This window comes from Mobula hypostoma, chromosome 21 (genome assembly GCF_963921235.1).
Source record: "Mobula hypostoma chromosome 21, sMobHyp1.1, whole genome shotgun sequence".
Taxonomy (NCBI): Eukaryota; Metazoa; Chordata; class Chondrichthyes; order Myliobatiformes; family Myliobatidae; genus Mobula; species Mobula hypostoma.
The window spans coordinates 61,774,439-61,787,564 of NC_086117.1; positions in this window are offsets into that span (position 1 = coordinate 61,774,439).

The window sequence follows — 13,126 nt, forward strand, 5'->3', positions numbered from 1 at the left end:
TCATGAGCTCTTAACTTGTTGAGCAGCTTCATATGTGGCACTCTGTAAAAGGCCGCCTGAAAATCCAAGTACACAACATTCACCAATTCTCCTTTGGCTAATCTGCTTGTTATTTCTTTGAGAATTCCAACGGATTTGTCAGGCAAGATTTGCCCTTGAGGAAACAATGCTGACTGTGGCCTGTTTTATCATGTGTCTCCAAGTACCCCGAAACCTGATCCTTATTTGACTCCAACTTCCCAACCACTGAGGTCAGACTAACTGGCCTGTTATTTCCTTTCTTGTGCTTCTCTCCCTTCCTTATGATTGAGAGGAGGGGACTTCAATCAGGTCCACTGCCTGAGTACGAAAGGCAGCAACGGGTTGCTACATCATAAAAGATCTTTGACCAGCAACCCATCAGTGTTTGGCAAGAGCAAATTAAAGGATGGCAGGCTCAAGTGCAGCAGCTGCTGTCTGGACAGTCAGAGTGGTGATCTTGAGGCTTTAGCTCTTCGAGGCTTCAGTCAGAATGCAAAAGAAAAACGTTTCTTTTTTCCCTTTCCCTCCTTTGTCTGCTTAGCTAGGACAGTGGAGATGCCAGGCAGGATAGTTGAATGCTTTGTCTGCTTAGCTAGGACAGTGGAGATGCCAGGCAGGATAGTTGAATGCTCCTCTGTTGGATGTGGGAAGGCAGGTAGACCTCCGGTGTCCTTGATGACTACAACTGCGAGACGTGCATCCAGCTGTTATCTGCGTTAAGGAGATGGAGCTGAAATTGGATGAACTCGGGATCATTCAGGAGGCTGGGGGGGTGATAGATAGATAGGACATGTAGAGAGGTAATTACACCCAAGGTGCAGGACACAGGAAACTGGGTGACAGTCTGGAAGGGGAAAGGGGTTAAGGAACCAGCAGAGAATATCCCTGTGGCCATCAGTTATATCATTTGAGATACTATCAGGAGATCACCCAACAGAAAAGTCACAGTGGTCGGGTCTCTGGCATTGAGTCTGCCTCTGTGACTCGGGAAGGGGGGAGAAGAGGTGAGCTGTAGTGATAAGGGATTCGTTAGTTAAGGGAACAGACAGGAGGTTCTGTGGGCAAGATCAAAGTCCCGGATAGTATGCTACCTCTTGGGTACCAAGGTCTGAGATATCATGGATGGAGTATTCAGCGTTCTTCAGCCAGAAGTCATGGTCCATATAAGTACCAATGACATGGATAGGACGAGTGACAAGGTTCTACAAAGGGAGTTAGGTTCTAAGTTAAAGGGCAGAACCTCTAGGGTTGTGATATCAGGATTGCTACTCGTTATGTCCTAGTGGGGGCAGAACTAGGAAGATTATACAGTTTAATACATGGCTAAGGAGTTGATATAGGATGGAGGATGTAAGACTTTTGGATTATACAGCTCTCTTCCAGGGAAGATGGGACCTGTACAGAAGGGATGGCTTGCACCTGAACTGGAGAGGGACTAATACCCTAGCAGGAAGGTTTGTTAATGCTGTACAGTGGGGTTTAAACTGGAGTTTCAGGGGGATGGGAACCAGAGAGCCAGAACACTCAGTAGAGAGTTTGTGCAGACAGATGTTGATAAGACCTCAGACAAAGTTAGGAATCAAAAGGTTGAGCATAGTGCAACTAATGTCCTGAGATGCATATATTTCAAGTATCATAAGAAAGGTGGATAACAGTGCTGAAGATGAGGCAGCTGGTTTACAAATAGAGGCAATGTGTAGTGAGGAGAGGCTGTTGATAGAGCAAAATTACAGTCAACAGGATGAGTTGTAACATAAAAGGTGGACAAAATCAAAAAGGGTGAGTACAGGACTGAAAGTTGTATTTGAATGTGCACAGTATACAGAGTAAGTCAATGAACTTGCAGCTCAGTTACAGATTGGCAGCTATGACGTAGGCTTCACTGAATCATGGCTGAAGGAAGATTATAGCTGCAAGCTTAATGGCCAAGGATACACATCGTATCGAAAGGACAGGCAGGAGGGGCAGAATGGCCCTGTTGGTAAATCAAATCATTAGAAAGAGGTGGGAAGGAAATAGGGTGGGAAAGTGATGAATCGCTGGAAATAGAGCTAAGGAACTGCAAGGATAAAACAACCTTGATGGGAGTTGTATACAGACCCCAAAACATTATTAAGGATGTGGCCTACAAGTTACAATGGGAAACAGAAACTGTATGCCAAATGGGCAATGCTACGATAATCATGGGGGACAATCATGCAAGATAATCGGCAGATAGATTGAAAAAATCAGGTTGGAGCTGGTTTCCAAGAGGGGGAATGCTACAAGATATTTTTTTTGAGCAGCTCATGGTTGAGCCTATTAGGAGATCAGCTATTCTGGATTGGATATTGTGCAATGAACCATAATTGATTAGAGAGCTTAAGGTAAAAGAAACCTTAGGGGAAAGTGATCATAATATGATCAGATTCACTCTGAAATTTGAGGAGAAGCTACAATCAGGTGTGTCAGTGTTACAGTGGAGTACAAGAAATTACAGAGGCATGAGAGAGGAGGTGCTAGAATTGATTGGAAAAGAACACTAGCAGGGATGATGGCAGTGCAGCAATGGCTGGAATTTCTGGAAACAACTTGGAAGGCACAGGATATATACATCCCAAAGAGGAAGCAGTATTCTAAAGGAAAGATGACACACTGTGGCTAACAAGAGAAGTCATAGCCAGTATAAAAGCCAAAGAAAGGGCATATATTAAAGAACAAAAATTAGTGGGCAGTTAGAGGATTGGAAAGCTTTTAAAAACCAACAGAAGGCAAGTAAAAAAAAATTAAGAAGGTAAAGATGGGATACAAAAGAAAGTTGGATAATAATTTTAAAGAGGATACCAAAAGTTTCTTCAGCTGCATAAAGTGTAAAAGAGAGGCGAGAGTGGATATCAGAATGCTAGAGAGGTAGTAATGGGAGGTAACAAAATGGCAGATGAACTGAATAAGTATTTTGTGTCAGTCTGCGTTATGGAAGGCACTAGCAGTATGGTGAAAGTTCCTGGTGTCAGGGGTCATGAAGTGTGTGGTTACCATAATTAGAGAGAAGGTTCTCGGAAAAGTGGAAGATCTGAAGGTAGATCAGTCACCTGGACCAGATGGCGTACACTCCAGGGTTCTGAACGATGTGGCTGAAGAGAGCGTGGAGGTGTTAATAATGAACTTTCAAGAATCACTAGATACTCAAATAGTTCCAGAAGACAGAAAATTTGCAAATGACACTCCACTCTTCAAGAAGGGAGAGAAGCAGAAGAAAGAAAATCACAAGCCAGTTAGTCTGACCTCAGTGGTTGGGAAGATGGCCAAGGATATCCTTATTAAGGATGAGGTCTCAGTACTTGGAGGCACGTGACAAAGTAGGCAGTAGTCAGCATGGTCTTCTTCAAGGGAAAATCTTGCCTGACAAGTCTGTTGAAATTCTTTGAAGAAATAGCAAGCAGGGTAGATAAAGGAGGCGTTTGATGTTGTGTACTTGGATTTTCAGAAGGCCTTTGACAAGGTGCCACACATGATGCTGCTTAACAAGTTAAGAGCCTATGGTATTACAGGAAGGATTCTAACATGTGTAAAACAATGGCTGATTGGCAGAAGGCAAAGAGTAGGAATAAAGGAAGCCTTTACTGGTTGGCTGCTGATGACAGGTGGTGTTTCACAGGGGTCTGTGTTGGGAGCAATTCTTTTAATATATTTCAATGACTTGGATGATGGAATTGGTGGGTTTGTTGCAAAGTTTGTAGACTGCGCTGGCGTGTGACGCCGGGCAGTGAAGCGGGAAGATTTAAAAGGTCAGAAATCCTGCTTCGGGTTTAATTCAGAGAAGGAAGTCTGAGAATCGGAGCGGGAGTGCGGAGGAAGCCATTTTGAATTTTTCATTTTTTTTCATCGGAGTTCAGAAGGGTGGGACTGCTCAGGCGTGTGATGTCGGGCAGTGAAGCGGGAAGATTTAAAAGGAACACAGCGTGATACAGCAGGCTGCGGAGTGAGCTGGGAGCAGAGTGAAGGCCTAAGGGCTTTGACGGAAACGGGCGAGGCGAAGTAGGTTTTGCTTTCATTTTTTCCTGTTATTTGAGGAGAGGGGGAAGTATGACTGTGAGGGCAGCTTGTTGTTCTCGGTGCTGGATGTGGGAGGTCCTGCAGTTTCCCAGCCTCCCGGACGTCCACATCTGCACCAGGTGCGCCAAGATGCAGCTCCTAAGGGGCCGCGTTAGGGAACTGGAGCTGCAGCTCCATGACCTTCGTCTGGTCAGGGAGAGTGAGGAGTTGATAGAGAGGAGTTACAGGCAGGTGGTCACACCAGGGCCACGGGAGGCAGACAAGTGGGTCACGGTTAGGAGGGGGAAGGGGAAGAATCAGGTAATAGAGAGTACCCCAGTGGCTGTGCCCCTTGACAATAGGTACTCCTGTTTGAGTACTGCTGGGGGGGACAGCCTACCTGGGGGAAGCAACAGTGGCCGTGCCTCTGGCACAGAGTCCGGTCCTGTAGTTCAGAAGGGTAGGGAAAGGAAGAGGAGGGCCGTAGTAATAGGGGACTCGATAGTTAGGGGGTCAGATAGGCGATTCTGTGGATGCAGTCAGGAGACCCGGACGGTAGTTGGCCTCCCTGGTGCCAGGATTTGGGATGTTTCTGATTGCGTCCAAGATATCCTGAAGTGGGAGGGAGAGGAGCCAGAGGTCGTGGTACATATAGGTACCAATGACATAGGTAGGAAAAGGGAAGAGGTCCTGAAAGGAGAACATAGGGAGCTAGGAAGGAAGTTGAGAAGAAGGACCGCAAAGGTAGTAATCTCGGGATTACTGCCTGTGCCACACAACAGTGAGAGTAGGAATGCGATGAGGTGGAGGATAAATGCGTGGCTGAGGGATTGGAGCAGGGGCAGGGATTCAAGTTTTTGGATCATTGGGACCTCTTTTGGCACAGGTGTGACCTGTACAAAAAGGATGGGTTGCACTTGAATCCTAGGGGGACCAATATCCTGGCGGGGAGATTTGCGAAGGCTACTGGGGAGACTTTAAACTAGAATGGTTGGGGGGTGGGAATCAAATTGAAGAGACTAGGAGAGAGGAGGTTAGTTCACAAATAGAGAAAGCTAGTAGACAGTGTGTGAGGGAGGATAGGCAGGGGGCAGAGATCGGGAGCGCTCAGACCGAAGATGTAGGGGAGAAGGAAGAAAAAGATAACAAAGTTGTTTGCTTCATTAGGGACAAACAGAGAGTAAGAGGTGGAGAGTTTCTTAAATGCATGGGTATTTTAATGCTAGGAGCATTGTAAGAAAGGTGGATGAGCTTAGAGCATGGATTGATACCTGGAAATATGATGTTGTAGCTATTAGTGAAACATGGTTGCAGGAGGGGTGTGATTGGCAACTAAATATTCCTGGATTTCGTTGCTTCAGGTGTGATAGAATTGGAGGGGCAAGAGGGGGAGGTGTTGCATTGCTTGTCAGAGAAAATATAACAACAGTGCTCTGGCAGGATAGATTAGTGGACTCATCTAGGAAGCCTATTTGGGTGGAATTGAGGAATAGGAAAGGTGTAGTAACGCTTATAGGGGTGTATTATAGACCACCTAATCGGGACTGAGAACTGGAGGAACAAATTTGTAAGGAGATAGCAGATATTTGTAGTAAGCACAAGGTTGTGATTGTGGGAGATTTTGATTTTCCACACATTGACTGGGAAGCCTATTCTGTAAAAGGGCTGGATGGTTTGGAGTTTGTCAAATGTGTGCAAGATAGTTTTTTGCAGCAATACTTAGAGGTACCAACTAGAGAAGGGGCAGTGTTGGATCTCCTGTTAGGGAATGAGATAGGTCAGGTGACGGAGGTATGTGTTGGGGAGCACTTCGGGTCCAGTGATCACAATACCATTAGTTTCAATATAATTATGGAGAAGAATAGGACTGGACCCAGGGTTGAGATTTTTGATTGGAGAAAGGCTAACTTTGAGGAGATGCAAAAGGATTTAGAAGGAGTAGATTGGGACAATTTGTTTTATGGGAAGGATGTAATAGAGAAATGGAGGTCATTTAAAGATGAAATTTTGAGGGTACAGGATCTTTATGTTCCTGTTAGGTTGAAAGGAAAGGTTAAAAGTTTGAGAGAGCCATTTGGTTTTCAAGGGATATTGGAAACTTGGTTTGGAAAAAGAGAGGGATCTACAATAAATATAGGCAGCTTGGAGTGAATGAGGTGTTCGAGGAATATAAAGAATGTAAAAAGAATCTTAAGAAAGAAATTAGAAAAGCTAAAAGAAGATATGAAGCTGCTTTGGCAAGTAAGGTGAAAATAAATCCAAAGGGTTTCTACAGTTATATTAATAGCAAAAGGATAGTGAGGGATAAAATTGGTCCCTTAAAGAATCAGAGTGGACAGCTATGTGCAGAGCCAAAAGAGATGGGGGAGATTTTGAACAATTTCTTTTCTTCAGTATTCACTAAGGAGAAGGATATTGAATTGTGTAAGGTAAAGGAAACAAGAAGGGTAGTTATGGAAAGTATGATGATTAAAGAAGAGGAAGTACTGGCGCTTTTCAGGAAGCCGCCAGGGACTTGGATGGACAACCCACAAGTGGTGGTCATCTTCTACAGGTAAGGAGCACGTGAGCTTGTAACACAAGAAATACGTGAGGTAGAAGAGGAGAATAGGTTAGCTAAAACAGCTGGCCTGGCCAAACAAGGGGCTTGGGCCTGGTGGGAAAGTGTTGAACAATGACATCTATCTTGGAATGTTCTGTGGCAGATGGAACCGCTCCGCAGTTCTTTTCTATGCAGAGCAGCATACGATCTGCTTCCAACACCTGCCAACCTCAGCACCTGGTTTGAAGATAAGACAGACAGGTGTGCTGCTTGTGGCGAGAAGGGAATACTTCAATATATTTTGAGTGCATGCAGAGTCAATCTTTCCAGCGGCATGTACACTTGGAGACATAACAACGTTCTCAAAGTTGTAACAGAAGTGGCTGAGCAGAGAGTACTGCAGGACAACTTATCTCATGCCCCATGCTGCACAGAACATTGCATATCATTTGTGAAAGAAGGCTCCAAGTCAAGGGTGTACAGCGCAGGCTCACGATCAAGCCTACTTTCTTCAGCCAATGATTGGTGTGTCATGGCCGACCTGGACGGGAAAGGCAGTTTCCCAGAGCAAATAGCTTTCACCACATTGCATCCAGATATAATCATATGGTCTGACACCAGTAGAGGAGTGGTTATTGGTGAACTCACAGTCCCCTAGGACAGGGGTCCCCAACCTTTTCTGCACTGCGGACCAGCTGACCTGGGGGGGGGGCGTTGGGGGTAGGGTTGCCAACAGACAAGAGTAGCAGTCAAATACGTTGTGTGTACCCGGAGAAAGACTACAATGACCATGAAGCCTTGCGCGGGCACCAGTGTGCATGCGTGTAAATGCCAATTTTTTCTACAAATTGTTTTTGGCGATTCTGTTCCGGGGGTGGGAGGATGTTAATCATGACCAGAATATAGGTGATAAATGGCTAATACACTCAAATTCGTTTCTAAAAGGCTTTATCTAACGAATTTAATATTAAACACATAGCGCATATTTTCCTCACATGAATATATATTATCAGGGGAGGACAGGGGAGCTTGAAGTAAGTGTTGAACGAACTTCCAGTAGAAGTGGTAGAGGGAGGTTCGATATTATCATTTAAAGAAAAATTGGATAGGTATATGGACAGGAAAGGAATGGAGGGTTATGGGCTGAGTGCAGGTCGGTGGGACTAGGTGAGAGTAGCGTTCGGCATGGACTAGAAGGGCAGAGATGGCCTGTTTCCATGCTGTAATTGTTATATGGTTGTATAAGTCACTTATAAGTCAATAGCATCATAACAATTTAAGTAACGTTTGGATATTAAACACACAGCACATATTTTCCCCGTATGAATATATAAAATCATTGCAACACACCAATATCGCTGAATCAGTGGGAGCCCTGGGCTTGTTTTCCTGCAACAAGATGGTGCCATCGAGGGGTGGTGGGAGACAGCGATACTCGAGGGGATTCCTTATGTCCAGTCTATTCAGCAATTTAGTTTTCGTTGCATTCATCGCAGAGATATATTGGAAATGGAAGCAATGTTTTCAGTGCTTTCGTGGCTATCTCAGGATATTTAGCCTTGACTTTGATCCAAAATGCTGGCAGAGATGTTACGTCAAACATACTTTTCAGCCCGCTGTCATTTGCAAGCTTGAGGAGTTGATCTTCCCGTGCTGACATGGATGACGCGCGGGTAATGACCTCGCGTGCGTAATGGCTCAACGGAGTGCATGACAGGGAATGAGGAAAGGTTTCCTCGCGGCCTGGTAGCACATGCTTTGCGGCCCGGTGGTTGGAGACCACTGCCCTAGGAAGACAACATCGATGAAGCCCATGAGTGCAAGTTAACCAAGTATGCAGAATTAAGTTCAGAGTGCAGAGACAAAGGGTGGAAGGTCTCATGCTATCCATTCGAAGTAGGCTGCCGCGAGTTTATTGCGTTCACTTTCCAGAAGTGGCTGCGTGACCTTGGCTTCACTAGAAGAGAGATCAAGTCAACCAGCAGGGCTGTAGCTGAGGCAGCAGAGAAAGGATCAGCATGGGTGTGGACCAAGCATGTCCAGAGGGGCAGATAGTCAGACAGTGTACACATCTTTTGCAAACCCTTCAGTAGTTGCATAGACACCTGAAGAGCAGACTATCTGTTGGATTGAAGTGACCAACAACTCTGATAGAGGCAGATGCCAAGTTTTTAAGCTCACCAGTGGGAGGTGGTGCTTTAGCACTGCTGGCCCACCACCTCAGGGGAGTCTTGATCATAAGCAGGCCGAAACTCCTGAAGACAGGTAGCAGATCAACTGATGATCCCACTGGTGATAGCACAGGACAGTTAACATCTTAGTCCATGTGTATTTTCAACTCTGAGAAAGTAGGAAGGACTTAAACAGATTAGGAGAATGTGCAAAGAAATGGCCACCAGAATACAGTGTCGGGAAGTGTATGTTAATGCACTTTGGTAGAAGAAATGAAAGGGTTGACTATTTCTGAGGCGCAAAAGGATTTGGGAATCTTTGTGCAGGATTCCCTAAAGGTTAATTTGCATGTTGAGTATGTGGTGAGGAAGGCAAATGCAATGTTAGCATTCATTTGGAGAGGACTAGAATATAAAAGCAAGGATGTAATGTTGAGACTTTATAAGGCACTGGTGAGGCCTCACTTGGAGTATTGTAAGCAGTTTTGAGCCCCTTAGAAAAAATGTGCTGAAACTGGAGAGGGTTCAAAGGAAGTTCATGAAAATGATGCTAGGATTAAACGGCTTGTCATATGAAGAACGTTTGATGGCTCTGGGTCTTTACTCACTCGAATTCAGAAGAATGAAGCGTGACCTCATTGAAACCTATCGAATGAAGAAAGACCTTGATATGGTCAGGATGTTTTCTATGATGGCAGAATCTAAGACCAGTGGGCACCGCCTCAGAACAAAGGGGCATCCTTTTAGGACAAAGATGAGGAATTTCTTCAGTCAGAGAGAGGTGAATCTGTGGAATTCATTGCCAAATCTTTATGTGTATTGAAGGCAAAGGTTGATAGATTCTTGATTGATCAGGGCATGAAGGGATATGTAGAGAAAGCGGGAGTTTGGGGCTAATTGGATCAGCAATATGGCCTAATTCTGTTCCCATATCTTATGGTCTTATTGAATAGTGAAGTGACATTTGCAATTTTCCAGTTCTCCTGATCAATGCCAGAATCAATTGATTCTTGAAAGATTATTACCAATGTCTCCACAATCTCTTCAGCCCTTTTAGAACCCTGGGATGTACACCATCTGGTCCAGGTGACTTATCTACCTTCAGATTTCAGTTTTCCAAGAAACTTCTCCCCTATGCTGGCAGCTTCACTCACTTCTGCCCCTGACACTTTCCTGAACTTTTGGTATACGGCTGGTGTCTTCCACAGTGAAAACTGATGCAAAATACTTGTTCAGTTCATCTGCTATTTCCTTGTCCCCCATTACAACCTCTCCATTATTGTTTTCTAGCAGTCCAGCAATCTACTCTCGCCTCTCTTTTACACTCTATATGTAGAAACATAGAAACATAGAAAATAGGTGCAGGAGTAGGCCATTCGGCCCTTCGAGCCTGCACCACCATTTATTATGATCATGGCTGATCATCCAACTCAGAACCCCGCCCCAGCCTTCCCTCCATACCCCCTGACCCCCGTAGCCACAAGGGCCATATCTAACTCCCTCTTAAATATAGCCAATGAACTGGCCTCAACTGTTTCCTGTGGCAGAGAATTCCACAGATTCACCACTCTCTGTGTGAAAAAGTTTTTCCTAATCTCGGTCCTAAAAGACTTCCCCTCTATCCTCAAACTGTGGCCCCTCGTTCTGGACTTCCCCAACATCGGGAACAATCTTCCTGCATCTAGCCTGTCCAATCCCTTTAGGATTTTATACGTTTCAATCAGATCCCCCCCTCAATCTTCTAAATTCCAACGAGTACAAGCCCAGTTCATCCAGTCTTTCTTCATATGAAAGTCCTGCCATCCCAGGAATCAATCTGGTGAACCTTCTTTGTACTCCCTCTATGGCAAGGATGTCTTTCCTCAGATTAGGGGGCCAAAACTGCACACAATACTCCAGGTGTGGTCTCACCAAGGCCTTGTACAACTGCAGTAGTACGTCCCTGCTCCTGTACTCGAATCCTCTCGCTATAAATGCCAGCATACCATTCGCCTTTTTCACCGCCTGCTGTACCTGCATGCCCACTTTCAATGACTGGTGTACAATGACACCCAGGTCTCGTTGCACCTCCCCTTTTCCTAATCGGCCACCATTCAGATAATAATCTGTTTTCCTATTTTTGCCACCAAAGTGGATAACTTCACATTTATCCACATTAAATTGCATCTGCCATGAATTTGCCCACTCATCCAACCTATCCAAGTCACCCTGCATCCTCTTAGCATCCTCCTCACAGCTAACACTGCCACCCAGCTTCATGTCATCTGCAAACTTGGAGATGTTACATTTAATTCCCTCATCGAAGTCATTAATATATACCGTAAACAACTGGGGTCCCAGCACTGAGCCTTGCGGTACCCCACTAGTCACCGCCTGCCATTCTGAAAAGGTCCCGTTTATTCCCACTCTTTGCTTCCTGTCTGCTAACCAATTCTCCATCCACATCAATACCTTACCCCCAATACCGTGTGCTTTAAGTTTGCACACTAATCTCCTGTGTGGGACTTTGTCAAAAGCCTTTTGAAAATCCAAATATACCACATCCACTGGTTCTCCCCTATCCACTCTACTAGTTACATCCTCAAAAAATTCTATGAGATTCGTCAGACATGATTTTCCTTTCACAAATCCATGCTGACTATGTCCGATCATTTCACCGCTTTCCAAATGTGCTGTTATCACATCTTTGATAACTGACTCCAGCAGTTTCCTCACCACCGACGTTAGGCTAACCGGTCTATAATTCCCCGGTTTCTCTCTCCCTCCTTTTTTAAAAAGTGGGGTTACATTAGCCACCCTCCAATCCTCAGGAACTAGTCCAGAATCTAACGAGTTTTGAAAAATTATCACTAATGCATCCACTATTTCTTGAGCTACTTCCTTAAGCACTCTAGGATGCAGACCATCTGGCCCTGGTGATTTATCTGCCTTCAATCCCTTCAATTTACCTAACACCACTTCCCTACTAACATGTATTTCGCTCAGTTCCTCCATCTCACTGGACCCCCTGTCCCCTACTATTTCTAGAAGATTATTTATGTCCTCCTTAGTGAAGACAGAACCAAAGTAATTATTCAATTGGTCTGCCATGTCCTTGCTCCCCATAATCAATTCACCTGTTTCTGTCTGCAGGGGACATACATTTGTCTTTACCAGTCTTTTCCTTTTTACATATCTATAAAAGCTTTTACAGTCCGTTTTTATGTTCCCTGCCAGTTTTCTCTCATAATCTTTTTCCCCTTCCTAATTAAGCCCTTTGTCCTCCTCTGCTGAACTCTGAATTTCTCCCAGTCCTCAGGTGAGCCACTTTCTCTGGCTAATTTGTATGCTTCTTCTTTGGAATTGATACTATCCCTAATTTCTCTTGTCAGCCATGGGTGCACTACCTTCCTTGATTTATTCTTTTGCCAAACTGGGATGAACAATTGTTGTAGTTCATCCATGCAACCTTTAAATGCTTGCCATTGCATATCCACCGTCAATCCTTTAAGTGTCATTTGCCAGTCTATCTTAGCTAATTCACGTCTCATACCTTCAAAGTTACCCCTCTTTAAGTTCAGAACCTTTGTTTCTGAATTAACTATGTCACTCTCCATCTTAATGAAGAATTCCACCATATTATGGTCACTCTTACCCAAGGGGCCTCTCACGACAAGATTGCTAATTAACCCTTCCTCATTGCTCAAAACCCAGTCTAGAATAGCCTGTTCTCCAGTTGGTTCCTCGACATGTTGGTTCAAAAAACCATCCCGCATACATTCCAAGAAATCCCCTTCCTCAGCACCTTTACCAATTTGGTTCACCCAATCTACATGTAGATTGAAGTCAGCCATTATAACTGCTGTTCCTTTATTGCACACATTTCTAATTTCCTGTTTAATACCATCTCCGACCTCACTACTACTGTTAGGTGGCCTGTACACAACTCCCACCAGCGTCTTCTGCCTCTTAGTGTTACGCAGCTCTACCCATATCAATTCCACATCTTCCCGGCTTATGTCCTTCCTTTCTATTGCATTAATCTCTTCTTTAACCAGCAACGCCACCCCACCTCCCCTTCCTTCATGTCTATCCCTCCTGAATATTGAATATCCCTGAACGTTGAGCCCCCATCCTTGGTCACCCTGGAGCCATGTCTCTGTGATCCCAACTATATCATAATCATTAATAACAATCTGCACTTTCAATTCATCCACCTTATTACGAATGCTCCTTGCATTGACACACAAAGCCTTCAGGTGCTCTTTTACAACTCTCTTAGCCCTTATACAATTATGTTGAAAAGTGGCCCTTTTTAATGCTTGCCCTGGATTTGTCGGCCTGCCACTTTTACTTTTCTCCTCAGTACTTTTTGCTTCTACGCTCACTTTACACCCCT